The sequence below is a fragment of the Lathamus discolor genome, chromosome 3 (assembly GCF_037157495.1).
Source record: "Lathamus discolor isolate bLatDis1 chromosome 3, bLatDis1.hap1, whole genome shotgun sequence".
In the NCBI taxonomy this organism is placed as follows: domain Eukaryota; kingdom Metazoa; phylum Chordata; class Aves; order Psittaciformes; family Psittacidae; genus Lathamus; species Lathamus discolor.
In genome coordinates this window covers 106,568,199-106,587,285 of record NC_088886.1, presented here as the reverse complement: position 1 = coordinate 106,587,285, position 19,087 = coordinate 106,568,199, and the positions used below count along the sequence as shown (strand labels likewise).

Genomic DNA, 19,087 nt, shown 5'->3' with positions numbered 1-19,087 from the left:
AGAAGTCAGCTGGACTGAATTTGGTGCCATCAGCAAAAAGGCTGTGCTTCCATGGCAGGCGTGCAAAGCCCAGCCATTTTAACTGGCCTTTGCTCTGAGCAGCTTTGGGGCTGGTGTTGCAGCAGGTGTGTGCTGCCTGTTTTCCGTGAGATGGCAGGAATGAGTGTGCCCCTTTGGGCTGATAGCATGAGCATATATGTGTCCATCACCCCAGCGGGGTGCGCGTGTGTGTGCAGCTAGCAGAATTGATTTGGCCTTTTACAAAAGATAATTTCAGAGGAATATGCTAGTCTCTGACTGTGAGAGAGATTGAGATATTTTTGAATAGGAAACCTGCTTTGCAAGCTTCATTACGGGCATCGCTGAGAGTGGGTGTGAATATTCTCCTTTAGAGATGGAGGCTGTAGGAACATCACCTTAGTCTTCTAGTATTAATTGAAAGTGCTGTTATCATCCAATGGCTACTTACTGTTTAAAGCTGAATTTCCAGGCTTCTTGAGTGTTCTGTAAAGGAGCAGCCTTGTTTCTAAGTGTAGTAGCGTCCCTAATGAACAGCAGTATTTGAGGAGTATTTTAAGAAGGGGATTTAAGTTCTCATAACTCAACCGCCTTTTCTGTCGTTTGTCATTAGAAGGCTCGCTGATGAAATTACTTGTTGAGCTGTAGAAAGTACAGCATCGTTAGTGAAAACTTAAGGCTAGAAAATTAGTTATTCCCAACATCAGGAAACTTAAGGAAAAAAGCTCTCCCTTACCCAAACCCTTAACCCTGCATCATTAAATTAATCACTTCATCAATCACTTAAATTTCGTATCTGCTTTGCTAATAGGCAATAATGTTAATGCTTATGTTTAAGAAGGGAAAGAGAGAGAGAGGCAGAAGGAAGAAAGTATATTTGCAATGTGGACTAATTAACATGTCAGGGTAACCTTGCTTTTGGTTACTGCCTCATCAAACCATTTGAAGATTTGATCTCACCACCTTTCATGTTCGAGTGTGTGAGGCCTTGCATGGGGGCTGAGCCCTTGCAAAAGAGATGGAGAAAAATGTGCGTTTGTGGTAATGAGCTCTGGGGTGATTCTTATGTCTGAGATGACTTTAGCATTAATTATCTGTACAGCACCGTCTGCAGGAGCTTTGTTTGTGTGCTGGCTTCTTGCTGGATATTGGGTGCTCAACAGAGTGCTCCCAGTTACACTGGAGTTTCCAGGCTTGGATGTATCTACTTTCTCAGCTCGGTTAAATTGGACCTTTTTCCTGGCTGATTAGAAACATTAGCATGGGTAATAAACCTGATATAAAGCAGCGATAACAATGTGAGTTGAGCTTAGTAAAGTAAAAAACACAGGGAAGGGGAGAAAGTATATATGAGTGTATATGTGTATATGTACTCTCAAAGTAGAAGGTTGTGTGTATATATATATATCTTTGTGGAGGCATTAATATTCTAAAGGAATGTATTATGGGCCAAGAGGATTTCCCTGTACTGTAATGTTTGCATATTCATGCACTCATGATTTTTACTTTTGGTGTGCAAGGTGAGCTGTGATTTCACTTTGAGTCTATTGGTGGGACCTTTTAGAAAAATCTATGGTTGCAAACAGTGATAAACAAATTTATGCATTTTGCCAGAGCAGGAACTTGTTATATTTGGATTATGTGAGCTTAAAAAAAGGGGGGAGGGGGGAATATACCCCATTACCTCCTATTTCTATGTTTGGACAACACATTTTAATTTGGGATGTCTGCAATCTGGATCTGCTTCACTACTCTACCTAATTTTGTTGACTGAGGAGCAAACCAAGAGAAGAAGAGGCAGGATGATTCCTTTGCATTACACAACGCTCAGGCAAACTTCATGCTGCCTTGGAGGAAAGGGATGAAATACTACATCTTACATTTTGCATTTAGCCTGCATGCTTTGCCATTTAGCCTGGGGCTGCGGTGAAGTCGCAGGTGCGTCTCATGAAGAGTGCTGGGGTTAGATGTTTTTGAGCTGGGCTGGAATCCAGTCACTTGCACAGTTCAGAGTTTATCAATGAAATGCTGCAGAGGCACATATCCAGCTCCCAAGGCAGCTGGGTGAGGGGGAAAACAACTCCAGGCGCTTTGCTGTGCTGCTGGAAAAGGTATCCTGTGGTAGTCTCCGTGACTCTTTTTACACAGGTTTCAGATTTCTAACCTCGTGAAAATTAAAAAAGAACTACAAAATCCCTTTAATTAAACTTGGTTGCTGTGGAAGTGCTACTTCGTCTTTAAGAAATGAAAGATTCAGACAATTTCCCCACCACTGTAAATATGTGGTTGCAGCTTCCTGGTGTAGAAGAAATCCTAAAAAGCCAAAAAACATGTTCCCCCACACCCCCCCCAAAAAAAAGGTCCAGCTTCTTTCCACCCGCATCAAAATCATCTGAGCAGTTAAACCGTCAAAACTTACCCAGGTAGCCCTCATTACAGACAACCACCAGATTGCTGTATGAAAATAAGCAGGTAGAAGAGAGCCCTTCTGGAAACGTGCCATGGGGCTAAGACTGTGGGATAAAACTCCCACTGCTGGGAAGCATCTATGCAGAAAACTGCTGTTATCCTGGTGAGCATCCCCTATTTGGGGTCAGGGTGTTGGCAGGCATTGCGCTGCCCTGACTGTGTTGATTGTGTGGGTGGCAGGACTGCCCCTTGGGAAGCTTGTTTTATCACAGTTACTGCAATTTCGGAGCCCACAGGACACACAGGGTGCTCACCTCTGTGTTGTGGCACGAATCCATCCCCCTCCCCATCTCCCGGCTTTTAAACCGATTTATTGTTGGCGTGTGCTAATGTACCTTTCTGCCTTTGAATGCCTTAATGTGCTTGATTGGCAGGGGGAGTTAATAAATTGGTTCCTCCTGTCAAACTGCTCCCGTACATTGATGGCTTTTGAATTAACTGTAACCACTGGGGGGAAAAAAAAGCTGGAGACAGCGTTGTTGGACAACTCAATGAAAACATCTGTTCAATTTGCAGCGGTGGTCAGAAGAGTGAATAAGCTCTGTGCGGTCCCTTTCTTAAAGATTTATTAATATTGCTCTTTACACAAGGGGGAAAGATTTCAAACACTTGACATTTAATGGTTAGTAACTCAATTTTATTCCATTCATCTGCATGGGTTTGTCAAATGCCTGTGCTGTTGGGGCTCTGGTATTGTATTGCGTAGGCTGTCTTTTTGCATGTGTGCAATTAGGAGGGCCATTCGGTACCTGAACACGGAGGAACCTTTTTCTCTTTTCTTTCTAATTGATTAAGTCTGAGGCAAGAGATCATATTATGGAACGTAATACCTTTTCACAAACAGTGATGTGGCTTTGTTTCTTGCTCCACTGTTCAGTTTCAAGCAGTTAATTTGAAAATAGGAGGGGAAAAAGACTTTTAAAATGCAGAAAGTCCAAGGGAGACTAACAATTCAGGATATGGGGAGAAGTGAGGAGCATTCTCACAGGCAGAGATTAATGGTTGTTACTAATGATTTTGGGAAATAGAGGGGAAGAAATAGATACGGCAAGAAGACCGTAAAATAAGTAACGGCGCTGCAGAAAACCTTGACTCTTGAAACGTACCTTTTCCCATATGACAGCCGCATCAAATTAGATACATCCTACCAGATAAAACAATATTTCTGTACAAAAAGAGCACTGATGTAAAACTCAGTGTAGTGGGACAGGAAGGCAAGTAAGTGAAGGGATCATGTAGAAAGCAGCATCGTGTGTATGCATCTCTTCCCACCATCCCTGAAGCAGCTTTCTGAGCAGCGTAAAGGAAAGGGGAAAAAAGCATAAAGGAATGTGGAAAAAATCTCCTTCGCTTCTGCAAGTTGTTCTTTGTCTTGGAAAATTTGTTGCAGTCCCATCAGGTACGGAGCTGGGAGTGACAGCTTGCAGAAAGCGCATTAACCAGAACCCATTACCCATGTACTTTGGTAGTGTAGGGGAAATAGTCGTAAATTAAGGCTGTGTACTGGAGAGGGCAAGGGAAAAAAACAGCTCCCAAGCTGACATAATCATGCTGCAAGAGGGTGTTCTCACAGAAACCATACAAACTGGCAGGATGCTCCAAGTTTACACAACCCTGACAGCAAGGGACATAGGAGGGTCAGCCCCAAGCGTGCTGGGGTGCTTCACAGCCGTTTTCTGGCACATGGCAGGTAGAAAAGGTGTCTCCTAGGAGGCAGCGGAGCTGTTGCCTCCCTGGGTTTTAAACGATGAGCTTGGGGTTTGCACTCCAATTTGTAACTTGGAGGTGTGTTTTTTGTTTTACTTCACATGCTTGTTTCACACCTCGAGGAGGAACAGACAACATATTCTGGTCCTGTTGCAGAGCAAGCTTGCAAGGTGCAGAGGGGGAACGTTTTAAATACAACTTGCTGATCTGCCTTGGTTTTGATGTTGTTAGAAAAATCTGGATTCTTTCAATTTCACCCAAAAGCATGCCACTGGGGCGTTGGGCTGAGTGAGTCGTTAGCTGGCTGTGCGATTTTATGTCTCCATTTCCAGCGTTCACCTTTGCTTCATTGCAGCCCTTGGTGCAGCACCGCTGGCTCTCAGGGAACCCCCTCTACGTCACCTTGGGATCCTGCTGGGTGGGGGAAAGGGGGCTCTGTCTTCTGCTTTGCTTCTGCTGTGTCTCACCCCCAGTCCATGGCACGGTCTCCTATGTTATGAAGTGGAAAAGGAAACCCTGTGAGGGGCTTGTATGAGACGTGTGCAGCAGAGTCTTGAATGCAGTTAATAAAGATGGAGAATAATTTTCTTGCTTTTAAGACAGCCCTTGACTATGCACATTTTTTTTTTTTAACCTTGTCCTTTATGGCCAAATTTAAAATCCTGGCTGCCTACCCAAGAATGAAAAAGCATGGCAGTAGCAGGTGTGTGGTGCTAAATACAGAAACCTGGTCTACCTTGCCAGGCTGCTGAGCTGGAAAGGCGTATGGGAACTGAACGTAGCCCTGCAGGCTACGCTGAGGTGGGGAAGGCTGGCTTGGCCTGCAGTGTAAATAGCATTCAGCATCTCCATGCTCTTGCTGGACTTGCTCCCTAAAATGCTAAAAAAGTCTCTGGGCCCAAGGCGAACAGGGGCATTTTGTATTAGATGGTGTTTCCTGGCACATTGTGTCAGCAACCTGTCTGGATTTTGCATCCCTCAGACAGCACGAGGGCAATGATTGGGCTGACAGGGTCAGAGATCTCTTCAGTAAGGACATCCGGAGAGGTTTTCTTTCTCCAAAACTTTCTCCCCTTCTCCCAGCCCCTAACCCCCCCAAAATACAACCCACCAAACAAAAACCAATAAACTTCGCTAGCACAGATCTTCATGCAGCCTCTTTTGAACAAGAAACACCAGTACTTGGCTGCCCTGGCTGGTAGGGTTGTGCCGAGTGGTGACAAGGGAGTTCACTGGATGAGCTGCTTCACCAGGCATGGTGTCATCCCTGTTATCTGTTAAACCCACCACATTGTGAAAGTGGAAGTGGCCCCAGGTGGTTGGATAATGGCATCTTTAATTGTGCTCTGAATGAGATTAACTTCTCATGTGGCAGTTTGACACCTTTATTATTATTAATGTGTGAATAATACAGTGCAGCATTTTTAAATACATAACTTTGGTAGCAAATGTTTTCCTTTTGTTTAGCAGTGTCTGTTACTCTGCTGGTTAGCCACTTTCAGACTCCCAGGCTCCAAGGGCAGGGTTCTCTGAAGTCAAGGGATGCTGCATCTGTTTCTTTCTTTATTAAATGATAGTTGCCATTGCACTGCAGCTATTCTAAATTATTTAAGATTTTGAGCTGTGAGTGGGGATGGTGGCAAGCAAGGCATCCAGTGAGTCTGGAGTTATTCAGACCAATGGGAGGGGTGATTGGATGGGACATGGGGGCTAGGCACCATCCTTCCCAAAGGCCAGAGAGGAGTAGCAATGTCTGTGGGCAGAGGGGGGATGGCTGGCACTGTTCCAGAGAGAGGTTTTTATGGCCCTAAAAATTGAGTATAGGTTTGCACCACTTACTGTCACCTGGCCGAAAGGGAGAACTATTCAAAACACTGTTGCCTTACAGTAGAAAAGTGCTAGCCATGGGAAACAGCCAGGAGGGAGCTTGGGGTGCTGCCAAGGATGGGCACAAGCATCAGTGGGGGTGTGTGTGCTCTGGCAGGGGCAGTGGCTGTCTCTCTGAGCAGCAGGCAAGGGAGATGCGGAGGGTGGGAGGCGGCTGCAATCTGTCGATTCCATGAGTAGTTTCTGTGATGTAACTTGCTGTTAAACAGGATAACAAGGTCAATAATGCCTTTGCCTGGGAAAGCTTCAGCCAACGCTTCTATCAAAACCAATATTAATTTTCGCTAATTGGGAGCTGCAGCTAATGAATGTCACAGCTAATTTACCTCATCCATAACGAGGAAGAGGAAGGGGTCAGGATCAGAGCCTGCAAATCTGCCTACTCTCTCCTCTTCCTTTCTTTCTTGGCTGAGCACATGTTAATCACCTGGGTGGCTTGCTGTCTGTAGGCACATGGTCGTGTGTGTGGTCCCCACTGCCTTCATCATGGGGTGATTCTTTGGGGAGACAGGGAAGGAGGTGTATGGGAAGATGCACTCTGCAGCAGGTGTTGTCTGGTCCAGTCTGAAAGGAATGAGCAGGCAAGTGACTGATCAGGTGAGGCGGAAAGGACATGGCATCATGGCGTAGCCCCACTGGCAGCGCTGGGCAGAGCAGGCTGGTGCCAAGGGGGAGGTAGGCAGGTGACCTGCTGGCTGCGTGAGAGAGTGCAAGAGTGTTTCTGGAGCTCAGCTCAAAGCAGTGAGGGAGAAAAAAGAGCTTGGAAGGATTTGCAAGGGAAATTTTGGGAAAGAAAATGATGACTGTTGTCTTGAAGAGGAAGTTGCAGTAAAGCATGTTTGCTCTTGGAACTCTAAAGTTAATTTCAAAAGCCTTTACTGTACGTTTTATCCATGTTCTCTTCCATACCTTTTATCCAGTGACTGCTGTATGCCAGGGCACACAAATCAGACTGGAAAACACCCTGTGCGAAACGGTGAAGCAGTTTGTCAACATTAGTACAGTCTTCTCACTCGCTTTAGGGAGTTTCTTTCTCTGCTAGAGTATTGCTGTGGGTCTTTGATTTTGTGACAAGTTGGACAAAGCATTGCAAAAGACAGGCATGTTTTGGGGATTGAATTTTTTTACCGGGTAGCTTGTGTGCCTTGCAGGTTGGCTTCCTGCACAGGTCACAGGCAGGAGTATACCATGATGTTGCCAACAGTACTAATAGAAAGTGAATTTCTTATTTGGAATTAGCCCTGTATGTCCTGTAAACTTGATCTGATGACTTGGGCAAGGGAAGAAAGGGTACACTGCCTGTTGTATCTTTCTAAAATGGCTGAGGTTTTATAGTCTGTACTTCCTAAACAAGCTGGAGACTAAAACTTATGCACAAAGATTATTTTTTAAATTGGAATGCACTGGCAAAATTCGTTCATTGTTAGGATGGTCAAAATTGACTGAACAAATGATTCATTGGTTTTGTGTTGCCCTGACTATAAACCTTGGGAGCCTTCCTTGTCTGGATCTATTCTGCCAGCAAATGGATGAGCAACACAGCACCATCAGCCCATCTGATGTGCACTTTGAGGACAGAAGAGCTGTTGCCTTGCCTGAAGCAGCTTGCCTAACAGACACCTCCCTGTTTAGGGTTTTCAAGGCTTTGAGAAAAAGGTTTGGCTTCTAGGCATGCCCTGAGAAACTTGCACAGGAAAGTGATATGCAGAGAAGAGCCTCTCTTAGAAACCATCTCACTGAGAGCATTTGGGAGGGGGGGACATGCCATGAGGTTCAGGTGGAAGCTGCTTATGGTCCTGGCTCTCATCTGTATGCAAGGTGGGCTTTGCCTCTGGCAGCCTACCAAGCTGGTTTTGCTGCCAGCCCATATCTAGCTCCCCAGCTAGTCCTGGCTTGGGCCAGTTTATTTGATTTGAGTTGCTGGTCTGTGAAATTGCCACCCAGCCCCTGGTAAGTGTTTTGCCTCTACCCACTCTAAGGCTTGCTGCACCCGCAAATGGTTTGGATTCTTGACTTGTTCCTCACCAGATCTTCCTGTGTCTGTTATCAGCCTTGGTGGGGAGAGGAACGTAGCAGCAAAAAGGCTGCGAATGATTCCATATCCATGTTATCAACATGCTTAGAAATGATAGAGTTAGTGCTCCTTTTTTTGTCCCAAATAATTTGGTCTATAACAGGAGCAAGGGCAACTTCCGGGTAAGCAAGTCCCAAAAAACTTTATAGCTTGTAGAACAAACTGTGAACCTGTAGGCTTTCACATAGCTTTCTTTACCTTCTTCATGAAGACTTTGACACTGCAGCCAAGTGCTTGTTTTCGAAAGAGGTTAGAAAGGAAGAAAAGGCAGCCTATTCGTTGGTGGTGCAGTACTACTGATGGGACCTGTGCTTCGTGACCAGCTACTTGTACAAAATAAGTCTCCGTCTAGGTTCTCTATGTGCTTGTGATACACATGTGCAGCCTGCCCAGAGGCACACGCAGTCCAGTATTCCCTTTGGCCAGAGTAAACCCAGTGGTTGATCACGTCTGGGGTCTGCTTGGGAAACTGGCAACACAAACCTTTGAAGGGCAGAGCAAGCCCCCCATTAACATTTTCTTACTCAAACTGGCTGATCCCTGCCGGTCATCTCTAATCTGAGAAGCAGTAGTTAGTGACAATATTCCTCTGCTGTGTCAACCCCAGGGCTTCTTCCCCCCTCCTTCAAATAAATCTCCCACCATCACCAAGCCAGCTATCTGCAGCATTGGTAGCAACAGTGACGAAAAACAGTGTGTACTCTATACAACCAATGTGATTGACCCTGCTTTGGGCAAAAAGATACAGCTCACTAGCATGTTGCCAGTACCAGAGGTTATGTCTGGGAAATCTTAGGGGAAAGCCCGTCCTAGAGAGATTATGCAGTATGACTGTGCTGTCTTTGGATGATAAATATGTGGGGTTTTGTTAATGTGCTGTATGAAGTTGTATTTTCAAGGTTTACCCCAATTTCTACAGCACCTGTTGGCTGTTGCAGTTGCAGTACCAGTCATGCCTCAGAAATAATAGTGTGGTGCTGACAGTGAAATACAAGCAAACAGCAGCATCCATGAACTCTTTGATGGTATTTGTTCATAGAAAGCTGTAGACTCATGCATCAAATGGCTTATGGCAATAGATTCCTGATCCTTGAAAAGAAAGGGTTGGAGAGAATCTGCAAACCTCTCAGCTGTACGTGAGCAGGCATGACTTGTTGTGCTGCATGGATTCTGGGTTTTGTGTACATGTGTGTCTACCCAGTACACTGAGGATGTGGAGTTTGGGATGGGGGGGCTCTCAAACCAGGGTGTACTTTCGCTCCCTGGTGGGAGGAGGCTGCAGTGGGGCTCTGTTGGCATAATTTGCTTTCCCCACCAAGCAGATGGGATCTTTGGGACTACTTGGGCAGCTTGAGGCTGAGCACAATTGATTTTGGCTGTCCCCCTCCCCTGCTCTCCTTTGTACCCTTTGGTGGGGGCCAAGGTGGTTGAGAAAGTTTCTTTGTGCTTATTGCCCAGGAAAAGTGACCTTCAGGCAGAGTAGTTCTTGGGGAACAAGCTTCCCCAACCGTGACAGATTTGACTATAAATCTCCAGTATTAATGCCCAGGTTCCCAAGGTCTGTCATCCTGCATGCCTGTGAGGCACGCGAGTTGCTCAAAAACAACATACCGACTCATCAGTCATTTCGGAGGCATGTCAGAAAGTTGTCACTGCAGGCAGGGAGGTTGAAGGAGGCCTTGAGCATGCTTCTGTGGGGGTACACAGGGCAGATGGGAGAACATCCTCAGCTAGGAGCATACACAAGTATCCCAAAACCTGAGAAGGTTGTGAGTACGTCATGTGCAAGAGACCAGCTTGAAAGGGAAGGAAGAGGTTTGCAAGAGGTCTTTAGCTGGTTGAAAATATCTGGGGTGAGAAGGCTCAGGTCTGGAGCCCTGCAGGTCTCATCACTGTTGAATGGCTTGATCCTTGTGGCTTGATCCTCATGGCTTGACGGCAGCTGCGCGGCAGTCCTGAGTCCCACAGCTGCCCAGCATAGAGTTTCATCTGCCGCCTCTTTGTGGTGGATGAAACCAAGTGTCCTCTACCTATTTCAGTACTTGGTCTCTCTCTTATACCCCAAATTGCCCTATGCCTTTTGGGAGCAGGCTGCAGGTACCGCTTGAAGCCATGCATCTTCCTTCACTGTACAGTTGTGCACACCCAAACCAGGTCTGCCTTTGCAGGGGTTGCTGCAGGTTCAATGCCATGTTAGTGGTAAATAATGCCAGCATCCATCCAGCTGCCGCCCGCTGCAGAAGGACAACTCTGTTGCATCTGGTGACATTATTTTATTTGTTTTGGTTACTTGTTTTGTTTTCTCTTTGCTCGTTTGTTTGGGATTTTTTGTGTCTGTCTTCAAGAATAACTCTGACAGAAGAAGAGTATCTTAGTGCATTTTTTTTCCCCATCATGGAAAGAGTCAGGCTGGTTTTAAAATAGACTCAGCATGAGTATCCTTTATTGGTACAGGTATTAAGTTAGTTATGAATTTCTTGCACTTTGGGTCCTAGGAAAATCCTTTCCTTATTCCTTTTGCTTTCACTCTTGGTTAATAAGGCTTATTAGCAATCTTTAATAATGACAGATATAATCTCAGCTGAAATTTGAGGAAATTTTGGGAGTTACCAGGGCCAGGGTATTCTCTCCATCCTGTCAAGGACAACGGGTAGAATGAAGGACAACCAAAACAGAATAAGAATGGCTATCCTTTAACGGGAAGGAGGAAAAGAAGTGCATTTCTTGCTGATGGCAAGAAAATGCTTACTGCACACAAAGAAGCACCATATGTGTCTGGGGCATGGTTGAGTGGTGGAGTTTGTGGTTTTATTTGAGGTTTTTAGCTGGGTCTCATGCTGTGGAGATTGCCGGAACCTGCCAGCTACTCATCCTTTCAGGTCTGCTGCAGTGGCTCGCAACCCCATGAGGACTTTTGTAGAGCTAAGGGGCCAAATGGCTGGCCATGGACTCACAGTCTTAAATCACAGTTTCAGGTGGAAAGTGAGAAGTAGAATGGTTTTCTTCATCCAAGAAATAGTCAAATAGCATAGGAAATGTTCAGCTTCAGCAAATAGACTTCCTTGTTTAAAACCCTTAGCACTGAGCAACCCTGTCCATGCTTCCATTTTACCCTGGTGACAAAGCAACGTAGTGTCTAGATCCAGCTCTTCCTCATGGGAATGCTTTGCCCAGGAGCAGGTGTGGCTTCTAGACTGGGTCCTCGGCCCCTCTAGCATGTGTTTGTGGTGCAATGCTATTCTGTGCAGTGCTGTGCAACGCCCTTCAAGAAAAGCAGGCTCATTTTGCCTGCAGGAGCTGACAGCATAAGCATGGAACACCAAGAGAGCACTTGAAACACAGGAGGTTCCTGAGACGCTGTGAAGGGGTTGGTTTTGCATGTGAGTTAGAGGCTGGTGCTGCCAAAGGGGCTGGAAAAGTACTCGGTGTACATGACGCAGCTGTCAGGGCAGAGGTGGCTGGGACTTGTCTTTGATGTGTACAAGTAGCTGTTGGCAAGTAGATGCTAAATTCAGTGGTCAATAGCTATTTTTCCCTCAATCAGGGCTTCATGGGAAAGCAAAGCATTGAAAGTCTTTACTTTGAGCAATTGAAAAAAAAAAGCCTAAAATTGTGACTTACTGGATCACTTTTCTCTTCATACATTTCCACTTTTAGAACAGACTATGAAACCTCAGTGATTGCTTTCTTTTTGCCTTCAAACAGCCCGGCAGCTGGGTTTTAGCATGGAGTTTTGTTTTCAGTTTGGAGTTTAAGATTTTAGTTGTTTTTACATATGACTAAGAGAGGGGTGGTTTTTTGAGATCTGGCTCATTTGGACACCAGGCGAGGGGTGCATAGACTCCAGCACCCCTTGCAGCTCTCACCCAGCTTGCAGAAAGAGCTGTGTCCAGCCAGGCTGTCACAGGTCACTTTGGCCATGGGAAATGTCCCCTTAGGGTGGTGTTTCTGCTATGGTGACTGACATGGTGACTTGGAGGAAGCTCTTCGAAAGTCTACTGTTGAACATAGCAGCACAGTGGAGTAAAGGACCAGAGCACAAGGTCTTCCACTTGGTATCTCTTAATAGTAGGTGATCTAGCTGCAATTCTGCATGTCCCTAAAGTGAATGTAACGCTACAGAGAAATGGGAGCTTGTTAAAGTAAGTGGTGGATGAAAGTTGAGCTCTTCTGACATCCCCAGTACAGGGTCCTGCCTGATACTGTTCACCTACCTCATCCCATGCAGCTTTAGGTCTGCAGCATGAGGGTTTTGCAAGCACTGCTGCTTCCCTGGGCAACATTTGCTTCTTTGTTGTCTTAACGTGTTGAAAAAGGTCACCGAAAAACCTGTTTCACTTGTCCAAAACAAAAATTTGACTTGTTCTTAAAAAGTTAAGACTTACTGAAGATGTCGTGTTGCCCTTTACCCTCTGCCAAAATACAGCAACCTCTGGAGCAAAGCTTGGGGGGAAAGCAAGGGAGATAACAGCATTGGAGCAATGCGGTGTAGAAGATTAAAACTGGTCTTGTAGGAGGATTTGTGATTTCAGACATGTCGTATGTACTGTATAGGCTACCCGCTGAGGAGGACTCTGGGCTTGTTGCATACCCGAGGGATTACATCAGTCTTGGAAATGGTGCTTCCCTATTTCCCTTCTCACCCAGTTTTCTGTTGCCACTGTGATGAAATACCTGCAGCAACCCTCCCTGAAGTTTTGAGACAAAAAGCACTTCAGTAGATAGAATCCTGAATAAGGAGCCACATGGACGCTTGTGGAAGCTACCAAGAGATGTTTTTGCTGGTGTTTTGCATGAAGTCAATTAATTCTGGCAGTCACCTCTGTTCTTGTTCTCTTTGTGACAACTTCAGTGCAAGTTGTTTTGTGTTTTCCAAGGAAATTCAGGCAAGCTGAGTATTGTGTATATGTGTGAGGATATGTTTTTGTTTAGGCGCTTCCACAGACCCTTGGAAAGTTCTTTCTGGCAGTACATTGCAGTCTGTCAAGATGCAAAGGCATTCCCACCTGACCACAGTGACCATTTACATGGTGCGAGCAGCCAGTTGCCAACACTCAGAACAACAGTTGTAGGAGCATTTAGCAAGAAATCCTTTGTCTGAAATATGTTTTTAATAAACCATTCACTGGATATATTCAAATACAAAATTCCTGCAAATCCAATCGTACTTGCAGGCAACTCACAAATGAGAAAGGCTAAATTAATTGAACACTTTAGTCACTAGGGATAATGGTCCAGCTGTAATGGAGATCTCCAGATGTTTGTTTTCAGAAGAGTATGCTTTCATAGGGAAAGAAAAACACTCGTGTGTATATTAACTCAGAAACAAGTTTACAGCTGTGTGCTTGTGTGCTCTGCCTTGCACTCCCACCAGCCACTGTAGAGCTCTGTTCCAAGGTTTCCTCTTGCAATAAACAGCCTCTTTATATCTTGTTCATTGTCCTCCTGGCCACGTTTAGACATCTGTGACGTGCAAAGTGAGGTAATGGCCCTCTGAAAATCTCCCAGGCTTCAACAAATATCACCCTTGCTGTGCTCCAGGGTGTACCACATGTTGCAAATACAGCTTGCTGCTTCCAGTTTAGGCTGTTGCAGCTTGACTTTTCCCTTTTATTTGGGTGGGTTTGCCGCACAGACCATAGATCAGCAGAACGAGTTGCTGTGTGTTGTCTTATGGCTTCTAGGAGCTTGCAGGGATGAGTGGAAGGCTGTCGGTGTTTGGAAAGGGGGAATGCTCTCAGTTTAATCTAAAGACTGAGGCTTTGCCCTACTTCTGCTGAAGGAGCTTGGCTTTATCACTACGTTAGTCATCAGTCCAGTGCGCTCCATCCATTTCCCTTGGTCTTATTTTGTTTCTGTTGTTGAGCAGCCCAAGCTGGTTTTGAAGCCCTGTAACTGAGGTGCCCCATTACTCACAGGCAAGAGGACAATGGAACATGGGGCTGTTCTTGAATGTCTCTCCACGTCTGCATCATTAATAACCGTAATGCTGGCATCACTTGCTCCTAAATAGCCTCATTTATCAACAAGCAATTTACTGCGGTGCAGTGGTGGGGACTCAGATAAGCTTGTGCCTGAGATACCCTGGCACCACCTGCCAAGTCTCTCCACAGCTTCTCTTTGGCATTTGAGAGGGAGGGAGGGAGGCGTAGTGGGAAATGCTCCATCCAAGATGTGGCAGTCGTTGTCAGCCCCAAGGTCTTGGGTTGTGTTTGGAGAAAAGCAACTTCAAGGTCAGGACCAGTGGATGAAGGGGTTGATGAGTTGCACATGTTGTGTTTCCCCAGGCTGTCACCTTTGTGGAGAGTCTTCCAAGCATCTTGTTTTTCCCTCTTGGTTCCTTTAAAGCTTTTGTTTGCTGTTCAAGGGGTAAGAGGAGCAGGAAATGTAAACTTTCCGAAACTGGCTGCCATGGGCTTCAAATTTCTGGCCCCTTTCTCTAAGTCTCGATTTTATTGCAATCGTATCTTGGAGATCAAGAGTTGCTAATTCAACTCCAGAGATATAAATCAAGAAGGGATTTCACTTCATCTTCATTATAACAAGGCAGAATTCATCACCCAGAGCATGTTTTGAAACCTCAGAGAGTTATGGTGACAGTCCGAGGCCAATTTACTTAGAGATCTGAAGTCTGCAGACAAAAATCTGACTATTTCCTACTGGCTTTGGGACTTTGACACACATACCAAAGCACGCTTGTGCTGGAGCAAAATACCCCGCAATATTTGGGCTGAGGTTGGCTATATTTATTTGTTCCCCTGAACCATTCAGAGAGCAGAGCAGCTGGGCCGTAGGCAAGCTGTAGCACTAAAGGTTTTGTATTCCCTGTGAGACTGAGAGCCTTGGGGATGTTTCATCTTTTGTAAGGCACAGATGAGATTTCAAACAAGACGTGAATGAATCCCACTTGTGCTTCACTTGCGCAAGTAAAATTTGCTGACAGGTTTTTTTCTTTTCCCCATTCATATTGATCAGCTTCTCAGCTTGACAGGGTTGCGGGTGGAGGAAGCAGCTCTGAGGCAGCAGTGTTTCAGAGGTGGTGCTTTACACTGTGGCTTGTCCCTGTTACTGGGGCGCAGCTGGTGTCCTGCCGATGCACCGCTGATGGAGCGGTTGAGCACTGGTGCTCGGGGGACTTCTCTGTTGGCTTTGCTGGTGCCATTGCCTTACTGTTCTAGGGGTGTCTTAATAGGCTCAATGCCAAGACAGTCCTGGGATCTGGCCTAGAGGTGTTGCAATTTAACAGCTTTATCTCTGACCTCATATTAATTGCAGAACAGCTTCTTGTTTCTAATTAACACAAAGCTATGTTACCTTGTCTGGGTAAGATGCAAACTATTGCATGGCCGTCTTACTCATAAATAATTTACTTACACCAACTGGCAAAGCACCTCATTAAGTAGCTTTCTGGGGTCCTGCTTTTCTTCTGTTTGCCCTTGTGTGTTTCTAGAAAGCTTGGTATGGCCCGAGAGAAGTAGTGAACTCAAGGATGATGGGTCAGCTGCATCTCCTTTGTCCTACTGCTTTCTGCACTGAGAGAGATAGCGGTGTGCGTATCCCTGTTTTTCTAAGTTGAGGAGAGAGTACTCCCATCTGAATGATCTCAGTGGAGCTCCTATTAGTTTATTGCATCCACTAAGTAGAAGCTAATCCCTGGAGTTAGAATTTGATTCGAGTCCTCACTACTGTCTCAGCTGGAGGAACTGGTTGGTACTCTCTGGACATATGGTAACTCTCAGTCTTCCACCTGCTCTGAACCTCTCTTTCTGGGAGGGATGGCAACATCTTGTCTGTCTTGATGCCACATTTTGGCTTGATTTATCCCCTAGGCAAGCACTGTCAAATCATTCTTAGTGAGGGTGCATGGCTTGCTTCAGCTGGCTACCCAGTCTTTATGTCCGACTAGCAGATGCTTCTGAAAATATGGGTGCTCAATATCCTTGCTGCTACTTGGTTTTAGCTGGCAAGGTACCTGTCAGCAGTCAAAAAGGGAGGCCACAACAGGTCACCTACTAAAATTATTTCTTCTGTCCTGTGAAGCTGTTTGCACGGTGTCATGGTTTCTCTGGCAGGAGTGGGAGTCTCTTGTTATCTCTCTTCTTGCCAGCTGGCAGTCAAAATGCCAGGTTGCCTGGTTCTGTTTAGAAAACCAGTCCTCTGCCCTTTGGCTTCCCACACAGGGCTGACCCCAGCACTGTGGTGCTGCTTTTTAGTCTCTGTGCTTCCTCGAACAACTTGCTTGGTCAGTTGGCATAATTTCTCATTTCTGGGAGCACAGTGACTTTGTGGTAACATCAGTCACCACAGAAATCCCCCAGCCATGTGGTTCTGACATCCACGTTGGTTTAGAGTTCATCCCAAGGAAGAGCTTTTAGTGATTGCGTTGGAGAATTTTTCCCAAAACCTAATCTCTGTGTCTAGTCAGTAAAACTCCTGGGAGGAAGATCTCCTCACTATGTCCCTGAGGACCCTTACCTGTCCCAGAAGAGCTGGGGTGCAACCCTAAGGTGGGACACTCAGCATTCCTTAGTTCAATTACTGTTTTCATGAAACTGCAGGAATGCGGTATTTTCTGTGGCGCAAATCCTTCCCTTGTATTTGGCTGTAATTTGCCACGGGGGTTCCTGGGTAACCGGGGAGAGGATGGTCACAGTTGTAACTCGTACAGCCTCTGGTGGGTGGGTTGTTGAATTAACTGGGTTTCACATCCACATACATGTCCATTTTTCAAAGGAAAAAGCTGGCTATCAAGGTGGATGTTGGTACCTCAAAGAGCTGCTTTCAAAATGGCATTTGGGGAAGGGAGTGACCCAGCCTGCATAAGTGTGAGATTTGTAGGGATGGACGTGTGTGCATCATGGGCCCTTCTGATCAGGTAGGAAAGTGTGAGTGTTAGGGCAGGTTTAGTGGTGAATGTCTCTCCCCAGCATTGTGTAAACTCAGTTAAATGTCATACTAGTGACTAGGTGTCCTGAGTCCCCTCAGTGGTCTCCACCTCCTTCTTAGAGCTTGTCCAGTGCCCAGGCACTGATGGAAAACCAAAGTGAGGGTGAAGGTCTTGCCATTACTGATGGTCTTCTTTTTCTGCCTTTTACTGAGCCATAATATTCGTGCAGAGGAGAACTGGGTGGTGTTTCCCTCTATGCTGATACCTGTGACAGTTTCCTTTGACCTATCAGTGTTTGTTTAATTAAAACCCAAACTCTTCTTTTTGGAGGGAGGTGGAGAGTTTGGGAGAAGGAAGGAAGGAACAAAAGAAACACTATTTCTGGCGGTTTCTTATTTCAAATATTAATTAGAAAAGGATATTCTATGGATTTAGGGTTTAAACTTGGTGTCAGAAATGTTAATCAAGGCTGCGTTATCTAGACTTGAGTAAGGAGGTTTGGTACAGAGTGGGGTGTTTTGGAGACAGGTATGAGGTGCCATGAAGCAGTGCTCATGATGTTTGGCAGCACAGCCATGCAGAGCAAAGGGGTTGCCTTCAGAGGTGGGGAACACCTTCCTTCCTGCTTCACAGAGCTGCTAAAATTGGGGTTTGGATCTCTAGTCAATGCTTCTGGGGCTATTCCAGAATCATTTTTGTAGCATCTTTTCTAGGCCAGTTTAAAAGCCCCCAGGTGATGCTGAATCTTTTCACTATTATTTAACATCTCAGTAGATTTCACAGCTGGGATGCTTCTGCTAGCCCCAGATTTGTGTTTCTCTTTGCTTTTTCAGTTCATCCTTCCTCCTCCCACCCCTATACTTATGTCTCATGAATAGTTGTTAGTAGTCGCATGAGGGCAGCTCCAAGGAGCAAGGCTGCATCCAGTATTTAGGGTTCTTCAAGAATCCTATTCTCTAGGCTCTTAAGTGAAGCTGTGTGGGTACTGATGAAGATCTCAGTCTGGTTTCCAGTTTGCAGTGCTTGCAAATGAAGGCAATAATCCTGCATGGTTGAATTGGAAATGGTCTTGCCTGCTTTGTACCATCTTGCCTATGCTCTTGAGAATTGTCCTGGTCTTCAGGAAACCTCAGGCTTTGTAAGGCACTACACTGAGTGCTTTCGTGGGATGATGGGACATCTTGTGCATTCCTGTCTTTAATTCACAAATATATAATTTACCACAGTTCTGTTGTAAAATATCAATCAGTTTCACGTGATTTCCCCCTTTATAAGCCCATGGTGCTCAGTGCTTATGCTTCCCTTGGGGTGGATTTCCCTCCACCCTTCCTTTGTTACCTATTCCCTAAGTTTACCAAGCATGGACTTTCCACTCTGGAAAGTCTGAATACTTCAATTTCACAATTCCCTGTTGCTCCTCTTGTTCTCTGACCCTTCTCAGACAAAGGCATGTGTGAGCCACCAGTTGATTTCCTTTGAAATTAGTTTAAAACTATGTGCCTTGAATGGTTGGCTCACGTGCAGACCTCATCCTTGTGATGATCACCTGTTCTCTGGGCTCTGCTTGGGAACAGGATCACGTCCCAGCTAGAACCAGCTCCTCACCTTCCCCCTCCTGTTGTGAGCATGAAGAGGGAAGGACAGATATCAATAAAAGTGAAAGAGACTTTTTGACAGAGCAGCTTCTGCGAGGGACCTTCTTTTTTTATGGCACAAAAACAATGGATGGAGAAAAATTTGCATAAAACTCATTACAAAAAAGTACAAGTTTCATAAATCTTGTGATAAATTAATGCGATATCATTCCGAACATGATGTATTAATTTTAGGATGAAATGAATGGGTCTGTGATCATTGTTGGTAATTATGAGGCTCCCAGGCAGTTTGGAGAGGAAATTATTTTTAAGAGGGCTTTTTAAGTATGGGAACCCTTTTTAGACTGGGAATATCTTAACAGACCCAGACTCCTCCTTTTACAAGTGTTTCTTTTCTTATCTTACTCTCCTGATTTGGTGTTTTGGGTTTCTTTGTTGGTTTTTTTTTTG

The 19,087-nt window shown here is 45.4% G+C and overlaps 1 protein-coding gene across 5 annotated transcripts in view; it reads left to right on the top strand.

The window, feature by feature from the left end:
* Positions 1 to 19,087, top strand: part of CDH23 (cadherin related 23) — a 210,215-nt gene that overhangs the window by 22,789 nt on the left and 168,339 nt on the right. The window lies entirely within an intron of this gene.